Genomic DNA, 9,074 nt, shown 5'->3' with positions numbered 1-9,074 from the left:
GTATATATCTACCCTAACCCTAAACTATGTCTTATGAAGTCAATCATGAAGAGAAGTGGTTTTGGGTTTCAAACATGGAAATTTTCATGTTTGAAACTTGTTTAAATCTTGGTCAAACCTAGGATTTGACCAAGATTCAAATGTGCATAAAATTCAAAAAAAATTAGAAAAATGAAAAACAAAAGCACATAGTCTTCTGATGTCATATAGTAAGCATTCAAGTTGATAAACAAGGTTTAGACATATTCAAACCAGACAAATCATGTATGTACCCCCTAACCCTAAACTCAGTCTTATGAAATCTAGCATGAAGAGAAATCGTTTTGGGTTTAAAACGTTTAAGCCAAAAGCCCCATTTCAAATATTTCAAATTTATTCAAATTTGAAAGACATACAAGTTATAGCACACATAGTGCATACATGTTCACACATACTGCACTAGATGCTAACCAAGGCACATAGTCTTCTTATGTCATATAGTAAGCATTCAATTAAGTTGATAAACAAGGTCTAGACATATTCAAACCAAGAAAATCATGTATCTACCCACTAACCCTAGCTAAACTATGTCTTAAGTCAAGCATGCATGTAGAGAAGTTGTTTTGGGTTTCAAACATGGAAATTTCAAGAACATCCCAAAAGCTTCATTTTAGAGTGACTAAGAAGGATCCATGATTACCTTTTAATTTTCATGTTTTAAACTTGTTTAAATCTTGGTCAAACCTAGGATTTTACCAAGATTCAAATGGACACAAAATTTAAAAAAATCAGAAAAATGAAAACCAAAGTACATAGTCTTCATATGTCATATCGTAAGCATTCAAGTTCATAAACTAGGTCTAGACATATTCAAACCATACAAAATCATGTATATACGTACCCCTAACCCTAAACTCTGTCTTATGAAGTCAAGCATGAAGAGAAGTGGTTTTGGGTTTCAAACATGGTAATTTCAAAAACCTCCCAAAAACTTCATTTTAGAGTGACTAAGAAGGGTACAATCTTCCCTTTTCATTTTCATGTTTTAAACTTGTTTAAATCTTGGTCAAACCTAGGATTTGACCAAAAGATTCAAATAGGCATAAAAATTCAGAAAAAAATCAAAAGAATGAAAAAACAAAGGACATAGCATTCTTATATGTCATATATATAGTAAGCATTCAAGTTGATAAACAAGGTCTAGACATATTCAAACCAGAAAATCATGTATATATCTACCCCTAAAACCCTAAACTCTGTCTTATGAAGTCAAGCATGCATGAAGAGAAGTGGTTTTTGGTTTCAAACATGGAAATTTCAAAAACCTCTTAAAAAATTCATTTTAGATCGAGTGACTAAGAAGGATGCAAGCTTCCCTTTTCATTTTCCTGTCTTAAACTTGTTTAAATATTGGTCAAACCTAGCTAAGATTTGACCAAAAGATTAAAATGGGCATAAAATAAAATAAAACAGAAAAATGAAAAACAAAAGCATATAGTCTTCTTATGTCATATAGTAAGCATTCAAGTTGATAAAACGGTCTATACATACTCAAACCAGAAAATATCATGTATATATCTACCCCTAACCCTAGACTATGTCTTATGAAGTCAATCGTGAAGAGAAGTGGTTTTGGGTTTCAAACATGGAAATTTTCATGTTTGAAACTTGTTTAAATCTTGGTCAAACCTAGGATTTGACCAAGATTCAAATGTGCATAAAATTCAAAAAAAATAGAAAAATGAAAAACAAAAGCACATAGTCTTCTGATGTCATATAGTAAGCATTCAAGTTGATAAACAAGGTTTCGACATATTCAAACCAGACAAATCATGTATGTACCCCCTAACCCTAAACTCAGTCTTATGAAATCTAGCATGAAGAGAAATCGTTTTGGGTTTCAAACGTTTAAGCCAAAAGCCCCATTTCAAATATTTCAAACATATTCAAATTTGGTTCAAATTTGAAAGACATACAAGTTATAGCACACATAGTGCATACATGTTCACACATACTGCACTAGATGCTAACCAAGGCACATAGTCTTCTTATGTAATATAGTAAGCATTCAATTAAGTTGATAAACAAGGTCTAGACATATTCAAACCAGGAAAATCATGTATCTACCCCCTAACCCTAGCTAAACTATGTATTAAGTCAAGCATGCATGTAGAGATGTCGTTTTGGGTTTCAAACATGGAAATTTCAAGAACATCCCAAAAGCTTCATTTTAGAGTGACTAAGAAGGATCCATGATTACCTTTTCATTTCATGTTTTAAACTTGTTTAAATCTTGGTCAAACCTAGGATTTGACCAAGATTCAAATGGACACAAAATTCATAAAAATCAGAAAAATGAAAACCAAAGTACATAGTCTTCATATGTCATATCGTAAGCATTCAAGTTGATAAACAAGGTCTATACAAATTCAAACCATACAAAATCATGTATCTACCCCTAACCCTAAACTCTGTCTTATGAAGTCAAGCATGAAGAGAAGTAGTTTTGGGTTTCAAACATGGTAATTTCAAAAACCTCCCAAAAACTTCATTTTAGAGTGACTAAGAAGGATACAAGCTTCCCTTTTCATTTTCATGTTTTAAACTTGTTTAAAGCGTGGTCAAACCTAGGATTTGACCAAAAGATTCAAATGGGCATAAAAATTCAAAAAAAATCAAAAGAATGAAAAAACAAAGGACATTGCATTCTTATGTCATATATATAGTAAGCATTCAAGTTGATAAACAAGGTCTAGACATATTCAAACCATAAAATCATGTATATATCTACCCCTAAAACCCTAAACTCTGTCTTATGAAGTCAAACATGCATGAAGAGAAGTGGTTTTTGGTTTCAAACATGGAAATTTCAAAAACCCTCCCAAGAGCTTCATTTTGAAGTGACTAAGAAGCATACATGCTTACTTTTTCATATTCATTATGAAGTCAAGCATGCATGAAGATATGTGGTTTTTGGTTTCGAACATGGAAATTTCAAAAACCCTCCCAAGAGCTTCATTTTGAAGTGACTAAGAAGCATACATGCTTACTTTTTCATATTCATGTTTTAAACTTTTTAAATCTTGGTGAAACCTAGGATTTGACCAAGATTCAAATGGGCATACAAATTTTAGAAAAAATCAAAAAAATGAAAAACCAAGGCACATAGTCTTCTTATGTCATATAGTAAGCATTCAATTAAGTTGATAAACAAGTTCTAGACATATTCAAACCAGGAAAATCATGTATCTACCCCATACCCCTAGCTAAACTCTGTCTTATGAAGTCAAGCATGCATGAAGAGAAGTCGTTTTTGGTTTCAAACATGGAAATTTCAAAAACCTCCCAAAAGCTTCATTTTGGAGTGACTAAGAAGGATCCATAGGAAACTATGTAGTACTATTACAATATAATGATCACCCAAGTTATTAGAGCAACAAGTCTGTCACTTACTTGTGGTTCCCATGCGTGAGGTCCCACACTTCAGTGAGCACAAGTCACGTACGCTAGGTAGGCAAACTCCCAGCCATCTTCTTTGTCAAGAGAGAGGCATCAACACTCACTCTCACTCTCCATCTCTCAGATTATCCACCTCCGTTGGCTGCCGGTTTTGGCAGGGCATTTCTAGCTCAGCTCGGAGGCCATGGTGTGCAGGCTCTGTAGCCCTGGCGATTTGGTCGCGCCAAGTGGTTCGTCCCCGGCTGCGACGAGGATCAATTCGGACGGTGGCTGTTAAGGACCCGATCGCTTTTCTTGCTTTCAGCCTGGGGTCTACCATGTAAATCTTAGGGATTTAGATGTAATTTCCTGTTTATTTTGTGTCCTGCTGTAAACTGCGCTCTGATGCGTATTGGAAATCTAAGTACTTCAGGATCGTTCGGTTGTCCCTCTAAAAAAACATCTCTCTCATTCTCGGCCTTTCTCGCTCGCTCGCACCCCCTGCGCACCGACAACCCTACACTGTGATCCAACATCACCAGAAAAAGGATAGACACCATAAATAAGTGGGGCCCCGGGACTGCTCTTCCTTCGTCTCCTCCCGTGTGATCCCTCTTCCTCTGACTCCCGACCTTGCGGAAAAGAAAAATGAAATGAAAGAGTTTCACTGGACGGGCAAACACATGTGCTGCCTAGTAATAATAATAATAACGTAAAAAAATCGACCTACGAGGGTTCTGCCCAGTACTACGGATCAATATCAGAAAATGCAACTACGGGGTTCGATTTTGGCCTGCTAATATAAAATTAAATAATGAAAAACCATTTGCATGACATTATTTTTTGGGTTTCAAACATGGAAATTTCAGAAACCTCTTAAAAAATTCATTTTAGAGTGACTAAGAATGATGCAGGCTTCCCTTTTCATTTTCATGTCTTAAACTTAATTAAATATTGGTCAAACCTAGCTAAGATTTGACAAAAGATTCAAACGGGCATAAAATAAAAAAACATAAAAATGAAAAACAAAAGCATATAGTCTTCTTATGTCATATAGTAAGCATTCAAGTTGATAAACAAGGTCTAGACATACTCAAACCAGAAAAATCATGTATATATCTACCCCTAACCCTAAACTCTGTCTTATGAAGTCAAGCATGCATGAAGAGAAGTGGTTTTTGGTTTCAAACATGGAAATTTCAAGAACCCTCCCAAGATTTACATTTTGGAGTGACTAAGAAGGATATATAATTAATTTTTATATTCATGATTTACATTTGTTGAAACCATGGTCAAACCTAGGATTTAACCAAGATTCAAATGGGCATAAGAATTTTAAAAAAAAATCAAAAAATGAAAACCAAGGCACATAGTCTTCTTATGTCATATTGTAAGCATTCTCAGTTAAGTTGATTTTAGAGTGACTAAGAAGGATGCATGCTTCCCTTTTCATTTTCATGTTTTAAACTTATTTAAATCTTGGTCAAACCTAGGATTTGACCAAAAGATTCAAATGGGCATAAAATTTCAGAAACAAATCAAAAGAATGAAAAATCAAAGGACATAGCATTCTTATGTCATATATATAGTAAGCATTCAAGTTGATAAACAAGGTCTAGACATATTCAAACCACAAAATCATGTATATATCTACCCCTAAAACCCTAAACTCTGTCTTATGAAGTCAAGCATGCATGAAGAGAAGTGGTTTTTGGTTTCAAACATGGAAATTTCAAAAACCCTCCCAAGAAGTTACATTTTGGAGTGACTTAAGAAGGATAGATGCATGCTTAATTTTTCATATTCATGTTTTAAACTTGTTTTAATCATTGTCAAACATAGGATTTGACCAAGATTCAAATGGGCATAAAAATTCATAAAAAATGAAAAGAATGAAAAAACAAAGCACATAACATTCTTATGTCATATAGTAAGCATTAAAGTTGATAAACAAGGTCTAGACATATTCAAACCAGAAAAAAATCATGTATATATCTCTACCCCTAACCCTAAACTATGTCTTATGACGAAGTCAATCATGAAGAGAAGTGGTTTTGGGTTTCAAACATGGAAATTTTCATGTTTGAAACTCTTTTAAATGTTGGTCAAACCTAGGATTTGACCAACATTCAAATGGGCATAAAATTCAAAAAAAAATTAGAAAAATGAAAAACAAAAGCACATAGTCTTCTGATGTCATATAGTAAGAATTCAAGTTGATAAACAAGGTTTAGACATATTCAAACCAGACAACTCATGTATCTAGCTACCCCTAACCCTAAACTCGGTCTTATGAAATCTAGCATGAAGAGAAATCGTTTTGGGTTTCAAACGTTTAAGCCAAAAGCCCCATTTCAAATATTTCAAACTTATTCAAATTTGGTTCAAATTTGAAAGACATACAAGTTATAGCACACATAGTGCATACATGTTCACACATACTGCACTAGATGCTAACAAAGGCACATAGTCTTCTTATGTAATATAGTAAGCATTCAATTAAGTTGATAAACAAGGTCTAGACATATTCAAACCAGGAAAATCATGTATCTACCCCCTAACCCTAGCTAAACTATGTCTTAAGTCATACATATAGTAAGCATTCAAGTTGATAAACAAGGTCTAGACATATTCAAACCATACAAATTCATGTATCTAACCCTAACCCTAAACTCTGTCTTATGAAGTCAAGCATGAAGAGAAGTGGTTTTGGGTTTCAAACATGGTAATTTCAAAAACCTCCCAAAAAATTCATTTTAGAGTGACTAAGAAGGATACAAGCTTCCCTTTTCATTTTCATGTTTTAAACTTGTTTAAATCTTGGTCAAACCTAGGATTTGACCAAAAGATTCAAATCGGCATAAAAATTCAGAAGAAATCAAAAGAATGAAAAAAACAAAGGACATAGCATTCTTATGTCATATATATAGTAAGCATTCAAGTTGATAAAGAAGGTCTAGACATATTCAAACCAGAAAATCATGTATATATCTACCCCTAAAACCCTAAACTCTGTCTTATGAAGTCAAGCATGCATGAAGAGAAGTGGTTTTTGGTTTCAAACATGGAAATTTCAAAAACCCTCCCAAGAAGTTACATTTTGGAGTGACTTAAGAAGGATAGATGCTTAATTTTTCATATTCATGTTTTAAACTTGTTTTAATCATTGTCAAACCTAGGATTTGACCAAGATTCAAATGGGCATAAAAATTCATAAAAAAATGAAAAGAATGAAAAACCAAAGCACATAGCATTCTTATGTCGATCATATAGTAAAGCATTAAAGTTGATAAACAAGGTCTAGACATATTCAAACCAGAAAAAATCATGTATATATCTACCCCTAACCCTAAACTCTGTCTTATGAAGTCAATCATCAAGAGAAGTGGTTTTGGGTTTCAAATTAAACATGGATTTTTTTCAAAAACCTCTTAAAAATTCATTTTAGAGTGACTAAGAAGGATGCAGGATTCCCTTTTCATTTGCATGTCTTAAACTTGTTTAAATATTAGTCAAACCTAGGATTTGACCAAGATTCAAATGGGCATAAAAATTAAAAAAAAAACAAAAAAAATGAAAAAACCAAGGTCTTATTATTTCATATAGTAAGCATTCAATTAAGATGATAAACAAGGTCTAGACATATTCAAACAAGAAAAATCATGTATCTACCCCCTAACCCTAAACTCTGTTTCACCAAGTCAAGCATGAAGAGAAGTGGTTTTTGGTTTTGAACATGGAAATTTCAAAAACCCTCCCAAGAGCTTCATTTTGAAGTGACCAAGAAGCATACATGCTTACTTTTTCATATTCATGTTTTAAACTTTTCAAATCTTGGTGAAACCTAGGATTTCACCAAGATTCAAATGGGCATAATTTTAAAAAAAATGTAAAATCAAGGCTCATAGTCTTCTTATGTCATATAGTAAGCATTAAATTAAGTTGATAAACAAGGTCTAGACATATTCAAACCAGGAAAATCATGTATCTACCCCATACCCCTAGCTAAACTCTGTCTTATGAAGTCAAGCATGCAAGAAGAGAAGTCGTTTTTGGTTTCAAATATGGAAATTTCAAAAACCTCCCAAAAGCTTCATTTTGGAGTGACTAAGAAGGATCCATAGGAAACTATGTAGTACTATTACAATATAATAATAACCTGAGTTATTAGAGCAACAAGTCTGTCACTTACGTGTGGTTCCCATGCGTGAGGTCCCACACTTCAGTGAGCACAAGTCACGTATGCTAGGTAGGCAAACTCCCAGCCATCTTCTTTGTCAAGAGAGAGGCATCAACACACACACACTCTCTCTCTCCATCTCTCCAATTATCCACCTCCGTTGGCTGCCGGTTTTGGCAGGGCGTTTCTAGCTCAGCTCGGAGGCCATGGTGTGCAGGCTCTGTAGCCATGGCGATTTGGTCTCGCCAAGTGGTTCGTCCCCGACTGCGACGAGGATCAATCCGGACGGTGGCTGTTAAGGACCCGATCGCATTTCTTGCTTTCAGCCTGGGGTCTACCATGTAAATCTTAGGGATTTAGACGTAATTTCCTGTTTATTTTGTGTCCTGCTGTAAACTGCGCTCTGATGCGTATTGGAAATCTGGGTACTTCAGGATCGTTCGGTTGTCCCTCTAAAAAAACATCTCTCTCATTCTCGGCCTTTCTCGCTCGCTCGCACCCCCGCGCACCGACAACCTGCACTGTGATCCAACATCACCGGAAAAGGATAGACACCATAAATAAGTGGGGCCCCATGACTGCTCTCCCTTCGTCTCCTCCCGTGTGATCCCTCTTCCTCCGACTCCCGACCTTGCGGAAAAGGAAAATGAAATGAAAGAGTTTCACTGGACGGGCAAACACATGTGCTGCCTAGTAATAATAATAATAACGTAAAAAATCGACCTACGAATACTCGCGCATTTCAGAAGTTGAGTGCCCAACTTAGAATAAGTATTGCTTTGGTACTATTTAGAAATATCAACATATCTAGTTAGAATAGACATTTGCAATTTTGTTTCTTTTATTTCAAAATTGTAGTGTAGATAGTCGATATACTTGTATCTCTCCATGAACAAGTACATGATTTCCCTTCTAAGAATAGTGTATGCAATCATATCTCCCTTTCTCTCACTCTTTCTAAAAGAGTTCTCTTGTTGATGTCAATCTAAAGAATCATTTCAGGTAGGAGGAATTTAAACGCTTGAAAATGATTCATGCCGGCGTCTTAGCTCCTAGAAAAATTATACACCAATTGATTTGATGAACTGATGATTTACTCTAGTATGCTTCTAGACCATGCAGCTAGCGAGCATTCATATGTACTGCATGGAGCCCCCAACTTTTGACTTCCCATGTCGGAAAAGGCCTGTTTAATAATGTGGAGCAGTGAGGTACCCCGAAGTATCTAGAGGGTTCCGGTGTTTCAGGCTTTCAGCATCGCCCGTCCAAGGGGAAGCATGGGTGACGAATTCGTGCATTCACAGCCGTTAGATCTGAAGAGTCCTTGTATGATGAGCGGTAGATAGCACCTTTAAGCTACAAATCAACGGCTTGAATTACTTCAAATGAGCATTGGCCGGAGGGCTGACAGAGTGAAAAAAATTCAAATTCAAAAACTCATGTATAGAATAGAAAAAAACTAAAAAATACGTAGATA

This window comes from Lolium perenne, chromosome 2 (genome assembly GCF_019359855.2).
Source record: "Lolium perenne isolate Kyuss_39 chromosome 2, Kyuss_2.0, whole genome shotgun sequence".
Lineage (NCBI taxonomy): Eukaryota > Viridiplantae > Streptophyta > Magnoliopsida > Poales > Poaceae > Lolium > Lolium perenne.
Note: the sequence above shows the minus strand (reverse complement) of the source record.